This window comes from Lepus europaeus, chromosome 13, assembly GCF_033115175.1.
Source record: "Lepus europaeus isolate LE1 chromosome 13, mLepTim1.pri, whole genome shotgun sequence".
Lineage (NCBI taxonomy): Eukaryota > Metazoa > Chordata > Mammalia > Lagomorpha > Leporidae > Lepus > Lepus europaeus.
The window spans coordinates 89,589,726-89,614,503 of record NC_084839.1 but is presented as its reverse complement, the minus strand read 5'-3'; the positions used below and the strand labels follow the sequence as shown (position 1 = coordinate 89,614,503).

Below are 24,778 nucleotides of genomic sequence, written 5' to 3'. Positions count from 1 at the left end.
AGATTACAAAACACGTGGAAGGGATGCCGCTATGGCTTGTCCATACCAACACTCCTGTCGAAGCTGGGTCCCCAGCGTGGCAGTGTTGGGGAGTGGGGCCATGTGGAAGAGGTTTGAGTCACAGGGCAGAGCCCTGATGCATGGCTGAACGCCTCCTGTGGGAGTGAGTTCCTGCTCTCGCAGCACTGGGTTAGTTACCACCAGAACGGAAGGTTATGAAGCGAGTTTGGCTCCACTGACTCTCCCTTCTTGCTTCTTCTCACCGTGTGACTTCCCTCCCACACATGTGCACTTGCCCTCCTTCTCCGAACACATTTTCCCAACCTTGTGCTTCCCAGCCTTAGAAACACGAGCCAAAATGAACTTCTATAGAAACCACCTGGTCTCAAATAGCCTGACCACAGAAAGTAAGCTAAGACAGCAGCCAACAACAGAAAGCTTGCAGGAGGAGGAGCTCAAACATGTAGGGGGCTGGCGACAGCAGAATGCGCCAAGTGCACGCAGAGGTCCCCTTCCTGAGTGAGAGGACTGGCAGAAGACGCTCTCCAAGCTCAGTCTGATTCGGAGAAGCCGAGGAGGCAGAGCTCTAAGGGATCTGAGGAAAGCCATCTGTCTCTGTGGAGACAAAAGACCCAGAGGTCTTCCGGGGCTGAGACGTCTGGAAGGCTGCCCTTGCTCCACTCCTGGTTGCAGCATCCTGCAAAAAGCTGATTTGGAGAAGTTCAACCAAATAGAACGACCTTGATGCAAACGTGCTATCAGACACAAAAAGCAGCGAAACCACATCGACAGAAGAACATGCACCTCCGTGTAGCCTGGAAGAGAGGATGGCTATGATCAAGCTTTCCGTGTTTTGAGTTAGAAACAAGACAAAGACATTACCAAGACAATCTGATCTCTACAGGAAAATTTCAAGGCACGAATGACGGCACTCAAGTTAGAGATGACACGTCAATGGGAGATGATGGCTTAGGACCAGAAGACTCAGGAAAGAAGCACAAGAACATAAGGGCTGCCAAATCCTTGCAGGAAACACTGTGCCCAAAGCAAAGGATGGAGATGGGAAATGCCAGCTCAATGAAATAGACACAGGGCTGAGATTAGAGAAAGGGGGAGCAATGGCAGGCCAGCACATGCAAAATTGGAGTCCCCAGAGAAATATAAACAAGGGAATGTAGCACATTTCAGAATACAATTCAAAGCATTTCCTTAAATAAAACAAGACTGGAATCTACTTAGTAAGTGTGTGTACCACCTACTAGGAACAACTGATTTTTAAGGCAGTGTTCCCATGAGACACAGCATAGTAAAGTCACTGGAATTATCGAAAGTGTCCCTCAGCCAGTAAACCACACACACACACACACAAATCGAGTCACTCACAAGGAGAAAAGAAATCAGGTTGAACTCAGACTTCACCAAAACAACATTTAACATTAGAAGAGGATAGAGAAACATTTAGAAGATATTTAAGGAAAGTGCAAACCAAGAATTTTATATCATCCAAGCTGTTCAACAATTATAAAAAGGCTGTAGTAAAACATTTTTAATCTATAAGGACTCAGGAAGTATGGTTCTCATGAACTCTTAAAGAAATGACCAGAAAATGAACTTCATCCACTGAAAGTCAGTTCTGGTCTCCTAGGCCAAAAATCTGCTTCTAAGTATTGATTGCATTTAGATTCAGATTTAAAACTAAATGTAATTTAGCAATTAGAATAACATCTTACATATAGACTGTAACTCTTGAAGACCTGAACAATGCAGAAATAATAACAAAAATGAGGATAGGAAAGGGGTGAGGATGGTAGGTAGCACCATGGTTGCCTTGTTAACAAAATGAGAAATGAAGGAAATAATTTAAGGCTCAAGAATCAAATAGTAGACATACAAATACACATAGAAGTCCAAAGTAAAAAAAATTTTTAAGACATTTATTTATTCATTCTTATTTGAAAGACAGAGCTCTGAGAGAGAGAGGGAGAAACAGGGGGAGAGAGGTCTTCCATCTGTTGGTTCATTCCTCAAAAGACTGCAATGGCCAGGAGTGGACCAGGTCAAAGCCAGGAACCTAGAACTCTATCCAGATCTCCCACGTGGGTGACAGGGCCCCAAGTACTTGGACCATCTTCCTCTGCTTTCCCAGGTACATTAGCAGGGAGCTGAATTAGAGCAGAGCCCCTTAGACTTGAACTGGCGCCCATATGAGGATGCTGGAGTTGTAGGCAGCTGCCTAACCCTCTGGGCCACAAAATATCTCCCAAAGTAAAAAATTAGCAAAGATAATAGTATTGACTTAAGTTAGGAAGTGGAGGAGAGGTTGGAGAAAGGGAAGAAACTATGAAGACCGTCAGAAAGTTCATGGAAAATGCACATTATTTAAAAATCATGCATGGATTTCAAAGTTTTCTGCATCAAAATAAACTTTTAATTTCATTTTCTACTAACTTTTGAAGTAGTTTTGTATATTTTAATTTTATTGTAACCCAATGTTTAAAAAGCAAATTATTGGGGCTGGCTTTGTTGCATAGTGGGTAAAGTTGCAGCCTACAATGCTGGCATCCCATATGGGGGCCAGTTCAAGTCCTGACTGCTCTACTTCCAATCCAGCTCCCAGTTAATGGCCTGGGAACAGCAGCTGAAGATGGCCCAAGTGCCTGCCACCTACATTGGAGACCTGGATGGAGTTCTAGGTTCTTGGCTTCAACCTGGCCCAGTCTTGGCCATTGGAGTTATATGGAGAATGAACCAGGGGATGGAAGACTTCCTTCCTTCCTCCCTCTTTCTCTCTCTCTCTCTCTCTCTGTGTCCCTTTCTGTCTGTTACTCTGGACTTTCAAATAAATAAAGGAATCTTTTTTTAAAAAAAGCAAATGACCAAGGAGTTTATGTGGTGATGTAATTATAGCGCTAATCATTAGAACATTAGAGCAACATTACAGATCCCCCCAATTATCAGAATTCAGTTCTCTGCTCACAAGGTCTTCTCTCATCCTTGTTTCTTTACTCTACTTATCCATTTGAAATAACTATAGCCACAGAACAAAACAATAAGGCAGATCTCAGATCAACTCATCTGTCATATCAATAGATACAAATTGGATTAACTCAACTGATACATAAATATTAAATGACTTTCACATTATATCATACAGCAAAATCCAACTCTATAATGTTAAAAAGGACGTATTTAAAATAAATGAATAATAAAAGCTGAATGTGAGAAGCATAGACCCAGGTGTACTAAGCAAATGCAAATCAAAAGCAAACAAATGTTAGCAGTTTATCTTCAAAAAGGAGGAAATCCAGGACAAAGAAAAATCATCATTAAGATTAGGAAGGGAGTGTTACAACGCTAAAGAGTACATTACACAACAAAGATAGAATAATGAATTAATACCTCTGCATAAAATCACATAGTAACAGTATTCATAAGGCAGAAATTAGGCAATGTAAGGAGAAATAGAAACACTTATAGTAGGAAGGTTTTCAAAACCATTAATTCATGCTAGTCAAATAACAAAAATAAGAAGGAATTAAGGAAGTAGCTCTGACTGATATCTGTCAGCATCTACATCCTGAAAACAGAGAATCTGCCTTTTTACCCCAAGGGTCTACGTAAATCCATGAAAACAGATCACACAGTCAGCCATGATGAAAATTTCAATAAATTCCTCAAAGTAGAAACAGTACCAGCAAAATCCTCTCATTATAGTACAATTAAACTAGACATTAAAAACAGAGAAACAGAAATATCCTTCTATGTAAATTAAAAAAAAATAACTTTCTTCTAAGCAATTATTAGATCAAAAAGGAACTCCTGGGGGGGGGGTGTTGAGCCTCACTGTTACGATGCCTTTATCCCACACTGGGGCACCTGTGTTTGACTCCTGGCTCCATCTTCCTGCTGATGAAGACTCTGGGAAGCAGTGGATGATGGCTCAGGAAACTTGGTTCTTTCCACCCATACGGGAGACCCATTTTAAGTTCCTGGCTCTTGTCATTGGTACTAGCTCAGCCTTGGCCATCAGGGGCCTCTGGGAGTGAATCAGGGAATGGGAATTCTCTCTCTGTCTCTCAAATAAATCAAAATAAAAGGGGAATTTTAGAAAAATAACTATTGAAAAAACTGAAATGTAACCTGCCTGCAGATTTTAGCGGCAGAAAAAATAAAAAAAATTCACACCCTTAAATATTTCTGTCAATAGAAACAAAATTATTTTAGGCATCTAACTCAATTTTTAAGCTCCTGGTTGTTTTTAAACCAACTCTGCAACTTTAATGTGAATATTAAAATGCACTTGTGCAGCAAGGAAGCAAGGAAGTTAAAGGTGCAATGAGGTGAGCTGTGACACGTGAGCCACCTGTGAGACCATCGCCCCAGTCAGGATCCGAACCTCTCCATCACCCCTAAACTGTTCTCCTTGTCCTTTTGTGGGCCTTCCCTCAAGTCTCTTCCAGTCCCATCCCCGGTCACAGGTCTACTCTCTGTCAAAGTAGATGTGTTTGCGTGTTCTAGAACTTGAAATGAGTAGAATCAAAATCTTTTTGTCTAGCTCCTTCAACTCAGCCTGATCATTTTGAGATAATTTATAAATGTAATGATGACGTCTGGGATATGCCTCAAAGGTTTGTGGAGAGGAAGGAGGAAGTAAAGACAAGTGAAGTTTGGCTTTAAGTTGATAAGAACTATATAGAAGCTGGGGACTGGACACAGGTACATTATACTCTTCTGACTCCTTACATAAATGTTTCAAATTTCTGTAAGAAAAAGTCGAAAAACTGTTTCTTCTCCACCTTGCCCTTTTTGTGTTACGGACTGAAATATTTGTGTATAGTTTGTCTTAAATTCTTATCTCTTACTGTTAGACAAAATAATTGCCTGTGAATTGAGTCTTTGAGGTGTTGAGCTACCATAAATTTTATCTGCAGGACACTGGATCCATTCTACTTCAAAACAAAACAAATTCTCCATTTGATTTCAGTCTTTTGAGCACCTGTTGTCAGACATCATGGACACTTGAGTGCAAAAGACAGGACGTTCCAGTCAACAGATGGTTTTTGTCTTCCAGACAACAGCAAGTAAGATCAGCACCTGAGGGCAGAGGTTTCTCAACGTGGACCTATTTGCAGAAAACTGAGGAACTAACTTGCAACTTCAATAGTCTTGTTTCACCTGTGAGGAACGTTTATGGGTCACAGGTACTATAAATTGTTACAACCAATCAAATCCAGTGATTTGAAGAATGTAAACATTGAACAATGGTGTGCACGTAAAAATAACAATAACCACGGAGCAAAACTGTGCTCAAACTTCCTTGAGCGCTATTGGGAATTTGCCCATTAAGGAGAGCTGGCCAGCTCTCCCTTTCATGCTGTTCAGCTCTACGTCTGTTCCAGTTTCCTTGCTGAGAAAGGGGGACCCTGGGATGTGGTGTTCTATGTGTGCCAGACTCAGTAATCCCTGGGTGGGCTGCACCTGTTGAGTGATGGATGTGGCAGACTGTTGTGTTTGGATTCCAGTCTTCCACTATGTTGTCATGTCTCTAGGCTTAACCATGTGGCCAACTTTGGGCAAAGGACATTAGCAAGAGGAAAACAAGCAGGGGCTTACTAAGCACTTGCCCAGAGGAGCTGTCACTCCTGGAGCCAGCTTCCATACCGTCAGAAAGCCCATGCTAACCATGTGGAACTCCCACATGAATTCAATGAGGATGCCCAGCCTTCCTTCCAACTCCTGCACGGTGCCAGTCATGTGAGCAGAGCCATCCAGGGTCCTGATTACAGGCTCCTAAGACATTCCGTAGAAGTGGAGCAGAAGAAACTTCCAGCCGAGGCTTCGTCAACACGCTGAGTCATGGGAAACAATAAAATGGTTGTCCAAAGTGGGTACACATGGCGTGGTTTCTTACACAGCTGTCAATAACTGGAGGAGTTGGTGTGTGTGCGTATGCGACTGTGCGTATCTCTGGGAAGTCAGTGAAAGTTTGCACAGGTGAGCCACGTGCCAGGGAATTAGTCATGAAAACAAAACTACAGTGACTAAGATAATTATCTGCTTTCAGCACAAGGCTAGATTTAAAAATCCCTCTCATGCATAACTTTCCTGGAAGACATCTGTTGTATGGTGGCAGCTACCCAAGAGATGCATGCCCGGAGATGCACCAAGAAGAGAATGCTGGGAAGACTGGGGAATAATGGCTATGATTTGAATGTGGCCTGAGAGTAGCCCTCAAGGGTCCTGGAAGCTTGGTCCTCAGTGGAGTGGTACTGAGAGGTGGAATAACCTTCAGAAAGGAGCCCCATGGGAGGCCTCTAGGTGGTTGGGGACTGCCCTCAGAAGGGATGAATGCTTTTCTCACAGGACCCTGGTTAGTTCCCGTGAGAGTGGGTCATTTAAAAGGAGCAAGCCTGGCTCTGAATCCTGCTGGCTTCCTGTCTCCCCACGTGACTTCTTCCACAGGTGCTCCTGCCACTGTGATGCCATGTTCCAGGAGACCTGACCAGAGGCTGAATCTGTGGTGATGGGGCTGTCTAATCTTGGACTTTTGGCCTCCGAAACTCTGAGTTAAATAAACCTCTTTTCTTTATAAATTACCCAGCCTCAGGTATTCTGTCATAGCGACAGAAAAATGGACTAGTATGACAATGATGGACATTGATCTGGGTTAGTATGAATGACTGAATCTTCAAGATAATGAAAACACCGTGGTGGAGTCAACTCTAACTCCCCGAGCCCATCTGGTCATGCGCAGAGGAACAGCTCAGGTGAGCACTGCAGAGACCAGAAAAACCATCTGCAGACAGGGGTGGCTGTGGAAAGGTTGGAATTCCTGATCCTGGAGTAAGCCCACAGCAGTCCTGGGACGTACTGGCTTCTGGACAGCAGGTCAAAGGAGTTAAAGGGCTACTGGAGGTATGGGGGAGGGCCTGTGCCAGAGACAGTGGTCACAGCAGGGCCACACCACAGAGGGCAAAGCCCACGAGGATGGGGTAATTCCACAAATGCACCTGCCCTTCCCTATGTTGCTGTCGGTGCCTGTACACATTCTTCTCCCAGGGGAGTGAAATTGCTCTCACTCACTGCCGTGGGCACAAACAGACCCACCCACCATTTCCTGGGAGTGGGTGCCATGGGCAGATGCCAGCAGGGATCTTAAAAGAAGCCATGCTATTTCAGGAGTAAGCCTTTGCCATAACCCCGCGGCTGCAGTATGTCTGCCCTCGCTCAATTGCCACCATCCGGCCACCGAGCCTCATCCCTAGCAGTGCTCACACTCAATTGGATCCCCCTTTCCGGCACATTCCATGTGAAGTCCCGCTGTGGATGTCGTTATAGTTAGCCTGTGCCTCAGCTCTGATCTCCAGCAGCGTCTCCTGCCTGGCTGGCCCGAGGCCAAGGGCAGGCAGGGTGGGGACAGCTGTGCCTCATCTGCCGGCAACCAGGAAGGTTCCAGGCCCGCTCTGTCCCCAGAGGTGACAGCACCACGAGTCAAACGACAAAACCCAGGAAGAGTGGCGGAGGCAGGCCTGCTCCCTGTCCCCTCCAAGGCTGTGCTCATCAGGAAAATGAGGTCACTCGGGAAAAGAATGGGAGGCTATTTTGGGGATGGGGAAGGCAAAACAGACGTCAGCAGACCGGCCGGACCAGACCTCCGATCGAGTGTGCAGCACACTTCTCTTGCAGGACTGTGCGGAGCGCAGAGGCAGAGCCCTATTTTTAGTGTCTATTGTGTGAGGCGATGGCAGGGATGCGTGAGGCTGCAGTTTCTGACAATGATCACACTTTAAATAGGGAAAGAAGGTAATGAGGGCAAAAATAATAACTATTTCCAGCCCTCACGATCCAGGGTGTTTGAAGCAGGGTTTTCTAAAACGACAGCCTAGGGGAGGAGCCCGTCTTCCTTCTTGCCTTGCCTCTTGGGTTGGTGGGGGGGGGGGGGGGGGGCTCCTAACAGATGACAGGGTAGCCCCCACTTCCTCGCTGGGTCTGATTTGCACCAAACACAGGAGGGCAGAGAAAGCAGGTAGCAACCCCAGCCCCACCGCCATGGAGATTCTCAATCTCTAGTGAGCTTCAGAACACCTCAGGGGCCGAGTAAAACGCAGATTCCCTGGCTCCTGGCCCACTGGGGTCTGGTTCCATTGATTGGAGAGAACCTTGGAATGATCTAGGTCTCCCCGCCCCAAACCTATTCTCTCCAAGGCAAGGATGGTTCCTGGACCCTATCCTGAGACACTATCTTGTAGCCTGCACTCCTATGAACTGTAGGAGTCTATCTATCTACAAGACTCTATCTTGTAGCCTGTGTTCCTGTGAACTGTAGGAGTCTATCTACAAGACTCTATCTTGTAGCCTGTGTTCCTGTGAACTGTAGGAGTCTATCTACAAGACTCTATCTTGTAGCCTGTGTTCCTATGAACTGTACTCATGAGTTATTGACCTGAAGGAGTCTCAGATGCTGGGGGTGAGAAGGCACTGACCAAGGGACTGGATCAGGCTAACAGGTGCCATGGGGCAAGACCATGGACTCCAGAGGCCAGCTGGCCTGATTAGCACCTAAGACCCTTAGGCTACTAGCTCTATGGCTGTGGCCATTATCAGAGGCCAGGCTGTTTAAAACAGGTACTGGGCCAGCGCTGTAGTGTGGCCAGTAAAGCCGCCACCTGCAGCACTGGCATCCCACATGGGCACCGGTTCAAGTCCCGGCTGTTCCACTTCCAATCCAGCTCTCTGCTAAATGGGCCTGGGAAAGCAACAGAGGATGGTCCAAGTCCTTGGGCCTCTGCACCCATGTGGGAGACCTGGAAGAAGCTCCTGGTTCCTGGCTTTGGATCGGCGCAGCTCCGGCTGCTGCAGTCATTTGGGGAATGAGCCAGTAGATAGAACTCTCTCTCTGCTTCTGCCTCCTGTAACTCCGCCTTTCAAATCAATCAATCAATCTTTAAAAACAACAAAACAGGTCCTGACATAGATTGTACACGTACTCCATCCTTATCTTCCACTAGATTATACCCAAAAGGATTTCTCTCCCTCCTCCTTCACACAGGGAAAGGCTTTTGGCCAAGCACAGGTGCAGTTGCAGTGTGCCCTTTAGAGAAAAGACCCAGCTCTGGTGTTAGGGAAATCCCCACTGGATGGAGAAAGGCACACAGGCTCAGTGAGGGCTGGCCCATCCTCCCAGGGCTTCCATCCTCCCAGGAGCTTCCTGAGGCTGGAACCTAGCTGGCCACTACCCCTTCCTTAATTTTTTGACTTAAAGATACCCAGCAGTAGCATGGACCCCTTCCAGCGGTTAGGAATGCGACAAGCACCCCTCCATTCAGCACCTAGGCCTTGTCCCTGGGGTTCCCCAGGGCAGCTGGCCCCAGGTCTCACCCCAGGGGGGTAGCTATAGACTGACATCCATCACAGAAGCGATACCTACGGTAGGAGGGCTGAGGGGTCTCAGGGGTTGTTCTTCATTACAAACCCCATTTCATGGACAGACCTCTCCCTGCCTCAATTCCTGTTCTTTACAGTCACCCTATTTCAATTTTCTGAAGGCAACAGAAAGGGGCCAGGTGTTGTATGGGACCCCAGGATAGCAGACCCAGCAGAGGGGTGGTGGGAGGCCGGGTTGGCATCCCCTCCCCGCCCCCACCCCCATGCACCTTTCTCTCCCATCCTCTACCCACTCTGAAGTAGCCCTGTGATTTCCAAAGCACGTTCTGCAGTTTATGATCTCGCCTTCCCACCGTGCGAGCTGGCTGCGCTGTAACAAGACTATAAACACCCTTCCTAAACCCTCGCGGGGGCTTTCACTCCGCGGCTTGTCTCTCTGTGAATAAACACAGGCACCGGGGAGGGTGAGAAACTCAACTTCCTTTGTTGCTACAGCGGTTCTTACTGGAGGCGCTGGAGATGTTTTTGCCTTTCCTTCCCCCTCTGAAAACAAGGAGAGAAAACAAGGGCAGAATCCAAACCACTCCCTTTCTCCGCCATGACGCAGAAGGGAAACGCCTTGCCTTGCACCTGACGGCCTGGTCCAGAAACTCTCCGATACCTAACGCGGTGCTCCCGGCTGCTCCACTCAGGGTCAGACAGACGACAATGGGCAGGAAGCTTTAGTTGAGCCGGCTGCTGATGGACGTGGAGGGGAGAGGGTGGTACAGCACAAACCTGATCTATCACAAAGACAGCCTGCCACCCTACCCAGGCATCAGGTGTGTGAACGGGATGATACTGAATAGCAATAATACGTAATTATCTTAGGGAAGAGAACAGAAAAGCTTGAAAATCCTTAGACGTGGTAAATTATGTTCCAGAAAAGTAGCTCAGAATCCTAATTCTCTCGGGGCCAGCACTGTAGCACAGCAAATAGAGCTGCCCTAACTGTGATGCTGGCATCCCATATCAGAGCGACAGTTCGAGTCCTGGCTGCTCCACTTCCGATCTAGATCCCTGCTAATGCATCTGAGAAAACGGGGAAGATTGGCCCAAATACTTGGGTCCCTGTCACTCACCTGGGAGATTTAGATGGAGTTCCCAGCTTCTGGTATTGGCCTGGCCTAGTCCCAAACATTGCAGCCACCTGAGGGATGAACCAGTGGATAGAAGTGTTCTCTCTCTACCTACCTACCTCTATTTTGTCACTCTGCCTTTCAAATAAAATAAATCTTTTTTTTAAAAAAACCTAGTTCTCTTTGGGATTGACTTGCATTGTGATATAAAAGGTTTCCCCTTTCTCCATCACAATGTTTAACTGGAGGAGAAGTTCTTTAAAGTTCCGTTTTGAACAGGTTGAGATTAAGGTACCTGATATGTTGGGCTGGCAGTTTGAAATCTGGGGTCTGGAGCTCGCTTTATTTATGGAGATTCTGATCTGACTCCACGCTGCAGGAGGGAAGGAAGCCTTTCTGTTACAGCAGGTAGAGAGGAGATGAGAGGCTCTGTGGAGTTCTGGGAAAAGCAAACCTCTGAGACCCAGTGGAGGAACATGAAGTAGTGGTTAGAGACAGAGAACAGGAGAGAAGCATCCATGGGAATAGGGAGGCCAAAGTCTAAGAAATGGTCCAACGTGGCTGAGCGTCTGAACAGAGTTAAGAACCAGGAGAGCACGGGCTCTCGGCCTACTGGTTAAGACACCCACATCTCACATCAGAGGACCTGGGTTTGAGTCCCAGCTCCAGCTTCCTGCTAGCACAGTTCCTGGGAGACCGTGGCAGTGGCTCAAGCAGTTGGATCTCTGCCATCCACATGAGATACCTGAATTGTGTTTCTGGTCCCCTGCTTTGGCCCCAGCCAAGCCCCAACCACTGTAGGCATTCAGGGTGTCAATAAGTGAATGAGAACATTCTCTCTCTTTCTCTCTGTGCCTCACAAATTAAAAAATTAAGTTTTAAAAACCAGAGGAGACCCTTGATCTGGGAGTTTGAACTTTGCTGAAATTTTGTCAAGAGCGTGTGGTTGGTGTGTGGCCCGTGGACCCACTCCAGACGGCATTGGTTGAGAGTGAGGAGAAACAGTGCCAAGGACTCACAAAGAAACGCATTGATGAGGGGAAGGAGTGGGGCGGTCAGTAGTTCACTGGAATGAAAATATAACCAGATGACTGTGCCTGGATGGGAGGACCCAGACTCTCTGTGCAGGAGAAGGCAGTGCGGCCACGCAGATGCAAGAGGAGCTGAAAACTGACGGGGCAGGTGCTTGGGCATGGCATGGGTGAGAGAATGTGTGTGTTCATGTACTTGTGCACAAGTGGTTGAGTGTATGTCGCTATGTGGGAGTCTCAGTCTATTTTGTGTTGCTATAGCAGAGTATCAGAGGCTGGGTACTTTATAAATAAATTATAATAAATTATGTAAATTTTAAATAATTAAATATATATAAATTATATATAACATTATATAATGATTATAATAATTATATTAACCAAGATAAAATTGGTTAATTTGCTCGCAACTTTGATGGTTACTGGGTCCAAACAGCATGGTTCCGGCATCCTGGCAAGGCCCCTCCGGCTGTGCCACATCACGGCAGAGCAGCAGAAAGGGAATCAGCTGAGTGCAGAAGAGGCCAAGTGTGTGGGGTGGCTTTGTGTTAACAACCCACTCTCACAAGAACTAATCATATCCACAAGGTCAACATTAATCTCAAGAGTGGGGCCACCATGACCTAATTACCTCACACAAGGCTCTGCCTCTTACAAGTCCTAACCCTAACATCACTGCACTGAGACCAAGCTTCCAGCACATGAACCTTTGGGGAGACACTCAAACCTTACCTGAGCCTCAACAGTGGGAATGCGTGAGCCTGCGGGGTCGGGGGGTGAAGTGTGGCAGCATTGAGAGCCCGGAGGAAGGCACACATGAGGAGATCCCCTGGTAGCCACAGCCATCTTCCTCTCTGGTTCAGGTTCCCTTTGGATGTGTTGACATCTCTCTGGTTGCTTGGCCAAACCCCACACGTGAACATCAGTTAGTGGTGCTAATGAGCGGCCCCAACACGCTCACCGAGAGCTGCCATGTCACACCCAACTCCCTTCTTATGATCTACCGAGGTGCCGTGTGCTGGCCCAGGTGCCTGCCTTTCAGTTTCTCTCCAGTTTTGACTGTTTCTCTTCTTCTCATGAAGATTTTAAGTTCTTAGATCAAATTCCTCAGGCTGAATTTAAGCCCAGGACTCCTTGTCCAAGAAAGGTTTCACCACATTTTAACAAATGTCCTTGTAAGGTTGATTGTTGTCTGATCTACAACTCTTCTTGCTTGGAAGGTAAGAGCAAGTGATCACTTTGCAGAGAAAATATGGTCAAACTGTGTGATATTTATTTATTTGGTTGTTTATTTTAAAGATTTATTTATGTATTTGAGAAGCATAGTTAACAGAGAGAGGGAAAGACAGAGAGAAGTCTTCCACCCACTGGTTAACTCCCCAGATAGCTACAACAGCCAGAGCTGGGCTGATCTGAAGCCGGAGCCAGGAGCTCCTTCTGGGTCTCCCATGTGGGCGCAGGAGCCCAAGCACTTGGGCCATCCTCCACTGCTTTCCCAGGCCATAAGCAGAGAGCTGGTTTGGAAGTGGAGCAGCCAGGACTTGAACCAGCACCCATAAGGGATGCCAGTGCCACAGGCAGAGGAGGCTTAACCTACTACACCACAGTGCTGGCCCACGTGATATTTATTGACCAGCAAGAAAACTGAAGCTCCTAGGGCTGCTGGCTCTACCTCCAGGCCCTGGAGACATCCCCAGCAATCAGGGTGGCCTGAGAGGTAGAGCAAAAGATGAAGACCATGTCTATATCCCTCTACCCCCAGGTCCTCTGAGTCTCAAATGTGTGAAGGGGCTGGCACCATGGGACACCCATCCCAGGGCTCAGACAAGGTCAATGAGGTTCCAGGCAGGACACCTGTGCCTGACTTGGGCCATCCCATCCATTTCAGTAGCATCTGGAGGAGGTTTGCAGATTGTACCAAGTTGACCCAGACAACTCCCCTGTGTGTGTAGTCTGGGACCAGAGGCCTCTAATACCCAGGCCAGGGATGGCATGTGGAGATCCCCTTCCTTCCAATTGCACTTGACGGGGAGGCTGCTTAGATCACTGGGCAAGGTGGTGCTGCTGCCAGGCGAGAAGGCTGGGGCTGATTAACAACACCAAGGTGTAAGAGGGGATGTCAAAGAGTTCATGGACAAATGAAATGAAAAGTTGATTTTGGTGCAAAAATGCTTTGAAATCAATGCATAGTTTTTATTTTTTATTTTTTTTTCATGATTTGTGTCTCCATAAATTTTGAAGACCCTTTGTATGGACAGGTTTGAAAAAATTACACCAAAATAAATTTATCTTTTCATTACAACTTTCACATCCTTTTAAAAGTATCACTCATTGAGACTGAAGCTGTGGTATAGTGGGTGAAGCTGCCATCTGAAGTGCTAGCAACCCATACGGGTGCCAGTTTGGGTCCCAGCTACACCACTTCCAATCCAGCTTTCTGCTGTGGCCTAGGAAAGCAGTAGAAGATGGCCCAAGTCCTTGGGCCCCTGCACCCATGTGGGAGACCTGGAAGAAGCTCCTGGCTCCTGGCTTCTGATTGGCCCAGCTCTGGCCATTGCAGCCATTTGGGGAGTGAATCAGAGGATGGAAGACCTCTCTCTCTCTCTCTCTGCCTCTCCTTCTTTCTCTTTGTAACTCTTTCAAATAAATAAATAAATCTTTTTTAAAAAGTGTTACAAATACACATGGCATCCTTAGAGACCACTCCAGAGTCCACAGTGGGCTGTAAACTTCCTTTGATGCTAGCCCCCTGGTGAAGGATGATGTCTTCCTGACTTTTATCTCACAGCCAATACACAGTATAACAGCTAATGCTTTAATAAAGGCGGCTAAGTCATGAGTCTGACATTCCCATGTGATTTATAAAATTAGCTCTTACGATTTTATGGCCCTGTAACATTTCTAGCAAAAATGATAATATCCACAGCATCTATCATTGGATACCATTTAATGGTTTAAAGTGCTTTTAAATATTCTCCCACAAAGAACATTTTGCCTCTTAAATATCTGATGGTTATTTTAATGTGTTTTTAAGAGTAAATTAACTTTTTAATTGTAACAAATATAGCTCATTACTTGATACTTCTTTACTTTAAGTTTTGGGGACAGTGTCTTCAACTTCCTTCTTATGAATCTTCTCTTAAGGTCATAGTTTCCCTGAAAAATTCAGCTATGCATTATACCTTTTAGGGCAATGTAAATGAACAAAACAGTATGGATATAGTAATAGAATAGCAAGGAATGACTGGGATTATAAATAATGATGAAAGCTCAAATTAACTGTCATCACCAGATGCCTACCTTGACCAGTCAGAAGTCCCAGGATTTCCCTGATCATAAATAGATTTACAAAAAGTTGATCGATACTCATTAAAAATTAGAAACTTTAAAGGAACTAAAAATGAAACCTAAACTAAAAACTCTCAACCACAACAATATCCATGTTATGAAAAATTAAAGATGGGGCTGGTGCTGTGGCGCAGTGGGTTAAAGCCCTGGCCTGAAGTGCCGGCATCCCAAATGGGCGCCGGCTCTAGTCCCAAGTGCTCCTCTTCTGATCCAGCTCTCTGCTGTGGCCTGGGATAGCGGTAGAAGATGGCCTGAGTCCTTGGGCCCCTGCACCCGCGTGGGAGATCCAGAAGAAGCTCTTGGCTCCTGACTTCAGATCAGCGCAGCTCCGGCCATTGCGGTCATCTGGGGAGTGAACCAGTGAATGGAAGACCTCTCTCTGTCTCTACCTCTCTGTAACTCTGTCTTTCAAATAAATAAAATAAATCTTTAAAAAAAAGAATAAAGTGTTTTTCATTTACTCATTCAGTATCTGAAAATAATCTGAAAGATTAAACGCCACCATAATCTAAGAGCTGAAAAATTGTTAGTCAAAGATTAGTATAACTTACAGATCACTTGACAGTAAGTTATTTTATTTGTGTTGTACAGTGAAACCTTACTAACAATCTTAAGAAAATACCTCTGCCTGTGTAACTGTAATTGACTGTTCAGGTTACATTGGCTTTCATGTTTGCAATTAAATGTATTTAGTTCAAACCAAAAACTGTATTCATGTATGTGACTTTTAAAGATAATATGTTTCTATTAGGAGGAAATAAAAAAAGCTGAAGAAAGAACTGGAAAATTTTGATCTTTCATTTTTTTTAAGAAATTGAATTGTATCATTACAAGGAAGAAGTGAAAAAAATATTCTCTTAGAAGAAAAGTTAAAAAAAAAACTTTCTGAGCAATTTGGTGTTGAATTAACTAGCCCTGGTACTTGTTCTGAACAGTCTGAAAAAGAAGATGGAAGTCCTGATAATTTCCCTACTTATTAAGGGCCATCGGTACCTATAGTTTTATTTATTAACCTTGCAAGTTAAAATTATGGAAATTGGGGCTCAGGCTGTGGTGCAGCAGGTTAACGCCCTGGCCTGAAGCGTGGCATCCCATATGGGCGCCGGTTCTAGTCCCAGCTGCTCCTCTTCTGATCCAGCTCTCTGCTATGGCCTGGGAAAGCAGTGGAAGATGGCCCAAGGCCTTGGGCCCCTGCACCCACGTGGGATACCTGGAAGAAACTCCTGGCTCCTGGCTTCGAATCAGTGCAGCTCCGGCCATTGCGGCCAATTGGGGAGTGAACCATTGGATGGAAGACCTCTCTCTCTCTCTCTCTCTCTGCCTCTAATCTCTCTGTGTAACTCTGATTTCTAATAAATAAATAAATCTTTTTAAAAAATTTTTGGAAATTAAGCAAAACTCAACTGAAATATTTCCTCCTCTCTACACTGTACCTTGACAAAGGTAAGTTGGAATTTTTAATAAATAAAATTCTACAGAATTTTTAACTTATAAAAGTATATTTTGGAGACCAGCGCTGTGGAATAGTGGGTAATGCTGCTGCCTGCAGTGCTGGCATCCCATATGGGCACCAGTTTGAGTCCTGGCTGCTCCAGTTCCCATCATCCAGCTCTCTGCTATGGCCTGGGAAAACAGTAGAAGATGGCCCAAGTTCTTGGTCCCTGCACCAGCATGGGAGACCCGGAGGAAGCTCCTGGCTCCTGGCTTCAGATTGGCACAGCTCCGGCCATTGTGGCCATTTAGGGAGTGAACCAGCAGATGGAAGACCTTTCTCTCTCTCTCTCTCTCTCTCTCTCTCTCTGCCTCTCTATAGCTCTGCCTTTCAAATAAATAATAAATAAATCTTTTAAAAAAACAAGTAAAAGTGTATTTTGAAGACTTTTAAGTTATTGCAAATAGAAATAGTATAATAAAATAGTTTCTCTACATTCATAATGTTTCAATTAAGTTTTTTAAAGAGTAAACTTGAACAATTTTAACATTTAAAACTGGGGTTTTGTATATACTTATATATAAATATATATATATGTAAAGATTCTCAAATTCTGTTAAGTGTTGTCCCTAAATTATCACCCAGCTACAGTAGACAGAATTTATCCTTTGTACAAGCTTCGGAGCTTACTGTTACTTATATTTTTATGTCCAGGGATAAAAAATTTATTGATGTTGGCCGGCGCCGCGGCTCACTAGGCTAATCCTCCGCCTGCGGTGCTGGCACCCCGGGTTCTAGTCCTGCTTCCAGTCCAGCTCTCTGCTGTGGCCCAGGAAGGCAGTGGAGGATGGCCCAGGTGCTTGGGCCCTGCACCCACACGGGAGACCGGGAGGAGGCACCTGGCTCCTGGCTTCAGATCGGAGCAATGCACCGGCCTTAGTGGCCATTTGGGGAATGAACCAGCGGAAGGAAGACCTTTTCTCTCTGTCTCTCTCTCTCTCACTGTCTAACTCTGCCTGTCAAAAAAATTTTTTATTGATTCCAAATAAAATTTGGAATATTTCTATCTGGAAAATTCTTTTCTTCAAATATTAGAAGACATACTGATGTTTCATGATATTTTTACCTTCTTGAATACAGCAGAATATTCAGGATTCAAATACAACAATAAAGCTAATTTTAATTGCATTTCAATTTATACATCAATTATTAGATCTTTAAGCCTACCAAATTTCTGATTATCTATTTTTGAAAAGTGATTAAACACTTAGTATCAACGGCACAGTCATATTTGTTCAAGTTCATGTTAACAACAACTGGTTTTGAATTCATGGAAGTATCTGGAACTGGCCAGCATAAACTGAGGTGATGCCAATGGATCACATGGATTTCCACTGATATTCGCTCCTATAAGCTCCAGTGTTTGTTCTAAGACACCTGCTAGTGGCACTACACTAATTTTCAAGAGTCCAAGATCTTCAAGGTGATACTTTAATACCAAGGCCATTTCAAATTCATAATTAACCACAGAGGAATGCCAGAAATACTGTTTGTTGTTTTTTCCTACTGGTACCCAGCCAAGAATGTGTCCGTTTCATCACGAACTGGATTCCCATTTAACTGTTCTATTTCCTTCGCTGGTATCCAACACTCTGCAAGAGGTTTTTGAAGTCCTCCTCAATATTCCAAAAAAATTCTTTTGAATGCAGAAAAATTTTAAATCTTATCTCAGCTTGTTTGTTGGGTTTTCTATCAAGCCAAGCCCAAAGGTATGGCTGACCTTTGTAAACAGTAACATAACAGCAAGTTCTAGCCACCCTGTTGGAATTGCACTGTATATATCTGTGTCTAATGCCTTGTGACTTACACGTTCAGCTGTCAAAACTTTAAATGGCTGGTGCTCCCTTTGGGTAGAGAGCTCCTCGTTTACCTCTGTCACAAATACACACGACATTTTCTGCTACACAGAGCCCAGGCACCTCATGGTGGGCCCAGAGGCAATCCAGAGAGTGCCTTTCCCAACAGCTCCCGTTCCCAGCGGGCAGAAGCCCCGCAGCCCTCAGCCACCAGCTTCCGCCTACTCAGGCTCCACGCCCAGTGAGCTGCCCCCATGATGCCCAGGCCCTTAGTGTGTTTGTTTAAACTCTTCTTTTAATTTTGATATTTGGTAACAGGAGAAGATTTGGCACACGGAGGTCTCAAGGGACAAGAGTTATAAATGACACAGAGTTAAAGCAGGGGGTTGTGGGAAAGCATCAGGAAGTCCCTAGAGAGACGCATTGATGGGATGGCTCTCAGGAATAGGTGGCCCGATGGAATCCTGCACACATGAGGCTTTCTATTGGAAAGCAATCAGTCATTCTATGCAAGTCTGCCCAGGATTGCTAAGCAACAACTTTGGTAAGATATAATTCATGTATCATATAATTCTTCCACATAAATATACAGTTATTGCTTTTTTTTAGTATATTCAGAGTTGTGCAACTAATATTTTATCATCTCCAAAAGAAACCCATTAATAGTTCCTCCCCATTCTTCCCACCTTCTCAACTTTGGTGGCTCCTCTTCATGCCTGACCATAATCTGCCTTGGAAAGACTTATAATTCAATGGATCTTTCCTTGCGTTCCCTTAAGTATTCCCCTTTGGAAACTAGACCACCACATCCCCACAATTCTAAAATACCTAAGATGAGAGGCCAGTGCTGTGGTGTAGTGGGCTAAGCTACTGCCTGTGGCACCAGCATCCCACATAGGTGCCAGTTCGAGTCCCAGCTGCTCCACTTCCTGTCCAGCTCTCTGCTATGGCCTGGGAAAACAGTAGAAAATGACCCAACTGCTTGGGCCCCTGCTCCTGGGTGGGAGACCTGAAAGAAACTCCTGGTTCCTGGCTCCTGTGTGGGAGACGCTGAGGAAGCTCCAGGCTCCTGGCTTCTGATCAGCACAACTCTGGCCATTGTGGCCATCTGGGGAGCGAACCAGCAGATGGAAGACTTTTCTCTCTGTCTCTCCCTCTCTAACTCTACCTCTCAAATAATAATTTAAAAAAAGTACAAGTGGCTTCCATTTATAGAAAGAAAAATAAAATTAACAATTTAGAGGTTCCCAGTTTGAGACTGGGTGGCCCCATTAATCTGGTGTCTGGTGATGGCTGGCAATGGCAGTGTGTAGAGGAATAATCAGATGATGAACAAGGAAGAAGACAGACAGGGAGCATACTCTTCCTCCTTATAATGCCATTACAATTTGATCATGGGACTCCATGATAACAACCCAATCCAATCACTTACCAAAGGTACCACCTTCAGTTGTCAGGGCCGGCGCTGTGGCATAGCTGGTAAAGCTGCTGCCTGCAGTGCTGTTATCCTTCATGGGCGCCAGTTGAGTCCCGGTTGCTCCACTTCCAATCCAGCTCTCTGCTGTGGCCTAGGAAAGCAGTAAAAGAGGCCCAAGTCCTTGGGCCCCTGCACCCATGTGGGAGACCCAAAAGAGGCTCCTGGCTTCGGATCAGCCCAGCTCCGGCTGTTGGGGCCATTTGGAGAGTGAACCAGCGGATGGAAGACCTCTCTCTCTCTCTCAACCTCTGCCTCTCTCTAACTCTGACTTTCAGATAAATAAATCTTTAAAGAAAAAAAATCCAGCCTCCACCTTAATCCAACAATTAGCGGCAATCCATTGACTGTCAAGGTAAGACTTTGGGGTTGAAATAATTGCATCAATTCGGGGGTCAAGTCCTGTTCTGTTCAATCCGTAACAGCAACCCACACACGTGGACTGTTGAGAACACAGTGACATACAGAAGTCATACACTGTGGTTTAGAACATACACTGCCTCCCAGAAGATGGACGCACCATGCTCACCCCAGTGTCTACATTTTGTATTCAGCAAGCCATCACATCCCTCTACCAGGTTGGCAGTTTCCTGATGAGAGAATACCATATGAAATAACTTCCACTAGAAAATGTCTCTTTGAGGCCGGCGCCGAGGCTCACTAGGCTAATCCTCCGCTTGCAGCGCCGGCACTCCGGGTTCTAGTCCCGGTCGGGGTGCTGGATTCTGTCCCGGTTGCCCCTCTTCCAGGCCAGCTCTCTGCTGTGGCCCAGGAGTGCAGTAGAGGATGGCCCAAGTGCTTGGGTCCTGCACCCCATGGGAGACCAGGAGAAGCACCTGGCTCCTGGCTTCGGATCATCGCCGTGCGCCGGCCGCAGCGCCCATTGGGAAGTGAACCAACGGCAAAGGAAGACCTTTCTGTCTCTAACTCTGCCTGTCAAAAAAAAAAAAAAAGAGAGAGAGAGAGAGAAAATGTCTCTTTGCGCATTTCCTTCCTGCTGTAGCCGAGATGGCGGCGCCCATGCTGCGGTGCTGCTACTGGGCCCGGTGGTCTGGCGGCCCTGGCCAGTCCCGAGTCCTCCGCCCCTGGCTGCTTAGGAAGCGCTCGGGCACTCCGGGTGTTCTGGCGGCGCAGAAGGCTAGGGGGTCTGCTCAAAGAGTTCTTCCCGGACAGGGGGACAGAGATTTCCCAGAGCGCCTCCACCGTGGCTAGGCCAGCTTCTCTCCCCAGGCCCTCTCCTGCAGCTTCGACCCCAGGAGCGAGGCCCTGGCGGCCACTCCCCAGCAGGTCTTCAGCGACGGGCGCCCCTGGGGCAGCCTCACGGCTCTGGACAGCTCGGCCGGGTACGGGCAGCAGCACCTGCTGGACTTCCGGGTCGCCGTGGGCGTCTGGGCCGGCTGAGCGCGTGCGCCTGGGCCGGCTGAGCGCGTGCGCCTGGGCCGGCTGAGCGCGTGCGCCTGGGCCGGCTGAGCGCGTGCGCCTGGGCCGGCTGAGCGCGTGCGCCTGGGCCGGCTGAGCGCGTGCGCCTGGGCCGGCTGAGCGCGTGCGCCTGGGCCGGCTGAGCGCGTGCGCCTGGGCCGGCTGAGCGCGTGCGCCTGGGCCGGCTGAGCGCGTGCGCCTGGGCCGGCTGAGCGCGTGCGCCTGGGCCGAGTTCCTCCTCGGCAGGTGCCGCAGGCCTGTGGCTTCCATTGCCTGTTCCAGCGGGTTTGGCCAGCTGGGCAGTATCATGTCCGCATGGGAGTGCATCCATGAGCAGACTGGAGAAGCCCTCGGAATCACCGAGACCCTCTGAGCTGAAGCTGGGGCAGTCGGCTGGCTTCGCAGAGATAAGATGGCTCTGGCTCCGCTTGCATTGTTTCAGTTCTTCCCCAGGCAACAAGAGCGCGCTGGCCGCAGGGAGAAGGTACCTGAAGCTCCTCACCTTCCAGAGACCCACCGAGTCATGCGGCTGCACCTCCCAGAGCCAGAACCCCGGGCTCCCCACAAGCGACCTGTGCCCACGTACCCAGGCTCCTTCATGGCCCAGACAGCCTGGACCCCGCCGGAAGGTGCACCCAGGCCCTCTGTCATAGCAGCATCGCCGCTCTGGAGGTGCCGTCTGACCAGGAGTTAAGGGTGTTGTTGACAGAAGCTTGGTTTTCTGCGAGGCCAGCGCCGTTCCAGACGGCCCCCGTGGGTATCGGATGATAGCAGCAGTTACCAGTATTAATCACAGACTAAGAAATCCCTAGAGTGTTTCAGTTGTTGGACAACGCATTCTTAGGAATGGCCTTTTACCTTTACTTAAAATTGGAAACGGGGATTTCTACCTTATGAAATGGCTTCAGTGGTGATGAAAAATCCTCCCAGTTGCTCAAACTGACCCATCCTTCATTCTCAAAACGTAAAAAGGGTTGGCTCCGAAATGTATGCCTTTGGCTGCAGGTGTCAGAAAAAACAGACTGGACTGTACACCAGGTCTCCCAGGGTAAGTAATTTTACTATTTTTATGGGCTGGTTAGTAAATAAGGTATTGTTTAAGAAAAAAAAAAAACTCTTTAGATGTAGTACTATTTACTATTTTGTCCTGTTCACATCATATGTAAATATTATATACACATATATATACTTCTTTCCTTGAAGCCAGTGATAATATCACATACCAGGAGATTCATGCCAAAGATAATAAAGTGAGGGCTATAATTCAGTGCAGACAGAATTTATAAATATCTACATGGCAAATAATAGAGAATCCACACATTCTCCTATTAACGTCTACACAGGAGAGAAAGCATGTGATATTTGTCTTTCTGTGTCTAACTTCTTTCGCTTAGCATAATGCTCTCCAGTTCCACCCAGAATACAATGTCAGGACTTTACTGTTTTTAAGGCTGAGTAATATTCTATTGTGCATCTATACACCACGTTTCGTTTACTCAGCCACCCGCTGATGGAGACTGAGAGGGATTCTATAGCTTCGCTATTGCGAGTTAGACTGCAGCAGATACAGGAGTGCAGGTGTGTCTTGCATATGCCGACCTCATTTCCTTTGGATATATTCTCAGAAGTGAGATAACTGGGCTATACAGCAGATCTGGTTTTGTTTTTGTGAGGAATCTTCCACACAACAGTGTGTTAGGGTTCCCTCTTCTCCACATGCTTGCCAACAATTGTTCTTTCTTGACTGTTGGATAACACCCATTCTAAAAGCAGGGAGTCGATGCCACCTTGTAGTTCATACTCAGCATCTTTTCCTGTGTGTGTTGGCCATTTGTGTTTCTTCTTTTGGAAATTGTCTCTGCAGATCCTTGGACCGTTTTGTAACTGGATTGTTTCTTGTTGAATTTCTTGAGCTCTTTGTACAATCTGGATATTAATCCTTCATCACACGCATTGGTCTGAAAACGTTTCCCTCCCACTCTGTCAGTTGTCTCTGCACTCTGTTTCCTTTGCTGTGCAGGAGTCTCTGAGTTGGATGTAATCCCATTTGTCTATTTTTCTTTCATTGCCTGTGCTTTTAGGATCTTATCCAAAAAGTCATTGCCTTGGAACCAACCAGGGAGTCCATTATCTGATGAATGGATAAAGAAAATGTGGTATATATACACACAATGCAATATTATTCAGTTATTAAAAAAAACAAACAAACAGGGGTTGGTGCTGTGACACAGTGGGTTAAAGCCCCAGCCTGCAGTGCCGGCATCCCATATGGGTACTGATTCAAGTCCCAGCTGCTCCACTTCCGATCCAGCTCTCTGCTATGGCCTGGGAAAGCAGTGGAAGATGGCCCAAGTCCTGGGGCTCTTGCACCTGCGTGGGAGACCCAGAAGAGGTCTGGCTCCTGGCTTCAGATCAGCTCCTGGCTTCAGATCAGCTCAGCTCTGGCCTTTGCGGCCATTTGGGGAGTGAACCGGCAGGTGGAAGATATCTTTCTCTCTCTCTTTCTGGCTCTACCATTTCATTGTAACTCTGTCTTTCAAATACATAAAATAAACCTTTAAAAAAAAAAACTGCCTCCCCAAGAAGCAATTTGCTAGGGCTTGAAAAAAAATTTACCATTTACAGCAAAATGGGCACGACTGGAGGACATCATGTTGCGTAAAATAAGTCAGACCCAGAAAGATAAATATCACGTGTTCTCCCTTATATAGGAGCTAAAATTTAAAAAACAAACAAAAAAGAAGGAATAAAGAAATCTCTGTGTGTATCAGTATTGCTGCAAATATAATTCTCTAAAACTTGTTTTATACTTTTGTGAAATCACTGGTTAACAATGTTATACTACTATAGTTGTAATGGGTTGTGATTGCTTTAAAATTTACTGTTTATATATGGGAGAAGTAGTCATTTTTTCCATTCAATTATTTATAGCCATTTTCTATATTCCTACTAAACTAAGGGCTTTTTGCTTTTTACTTGTTAAACTTATTCAGTGAAGTATTAAGCCTTTTTACTGCAATTTTTTTTTAAAATATGTTATCTCAAAAAAAAAAAAACAGAAAGGGGGAAGGAAAAAGGGTGGGGGAGGGAGAAGGAGGAAGGAGGGAGGAAGGAATATCATGTTCTTAGAATTGTATCTACAAATCACATTCAATCTGTTAAAAATTAATTAAAAATTAAAAGTAAAAAAGTAAAAAAAAAAAAAAACTCATTGCCTATGCCAGAATCTTGGAGTATTTACCCTGTTTCCCTCTAGTTATTTCATGTCTTATAATTAGATCCTTGATTCATTTTCAGTTTATTTTTGTGTAGGGTATAAGGTAGGAGTCTTTTTTCAAACTTCTGCATGTGGAAATCCAGTTTTGCCAGCACCATTTATTAGTAAAGAGTCTGTCCTTTCTCCAGGGAATGTTTTTTACACACTTGTCAAGGATAGGTTGGTTGTAGATGCATGGGTTAAATTATTGTGTTTTTATTCTGTTCCATTGGTCTATGTATTTATTTTTATGCCAATATCATGCTGTTTTGGTTATAATAGCCCTGTAGTATACCTTCAGATCTCATATTGTGATGTCTACAGCTTTGTTTTTATTGTATTTCAACATTGTTTTGGTTATTCACGGTCTTCTGTGTTTCCAAATGCATTTTAGGATTTTTTTTTCATTTTGTAAAGAATGCCATTGAAATTTTGATGGAAATTGTGTTGAATCTGTAAA

The 24,778-nt window shown here is 45.8% G+C and overlaps 2 pseudogenes; one reads left to right on the top strand and one right to left on the bottom strand.

Moving 5' to 3' along the window:
- Positions 1–17,508: 17,508 nt before the first annotated feature.
- On the bottom strand, positions 17,509–18,297 carry LOC133772256 (RNA ligase 1-like; annotated as a pseudogene).
- A 2,354-nt stretch (positions 18,298–20,651) lies between these two features.
- LOC133772428 (tyrosine--tRNA ligase, mitochondrial-like) lies at positions 20,652–21,976 on the top strand (annotated as a pseudogene).
- The last annotated feature ends 2,802 nt before the right edge of the window (positions 21,977–24,778 follow it).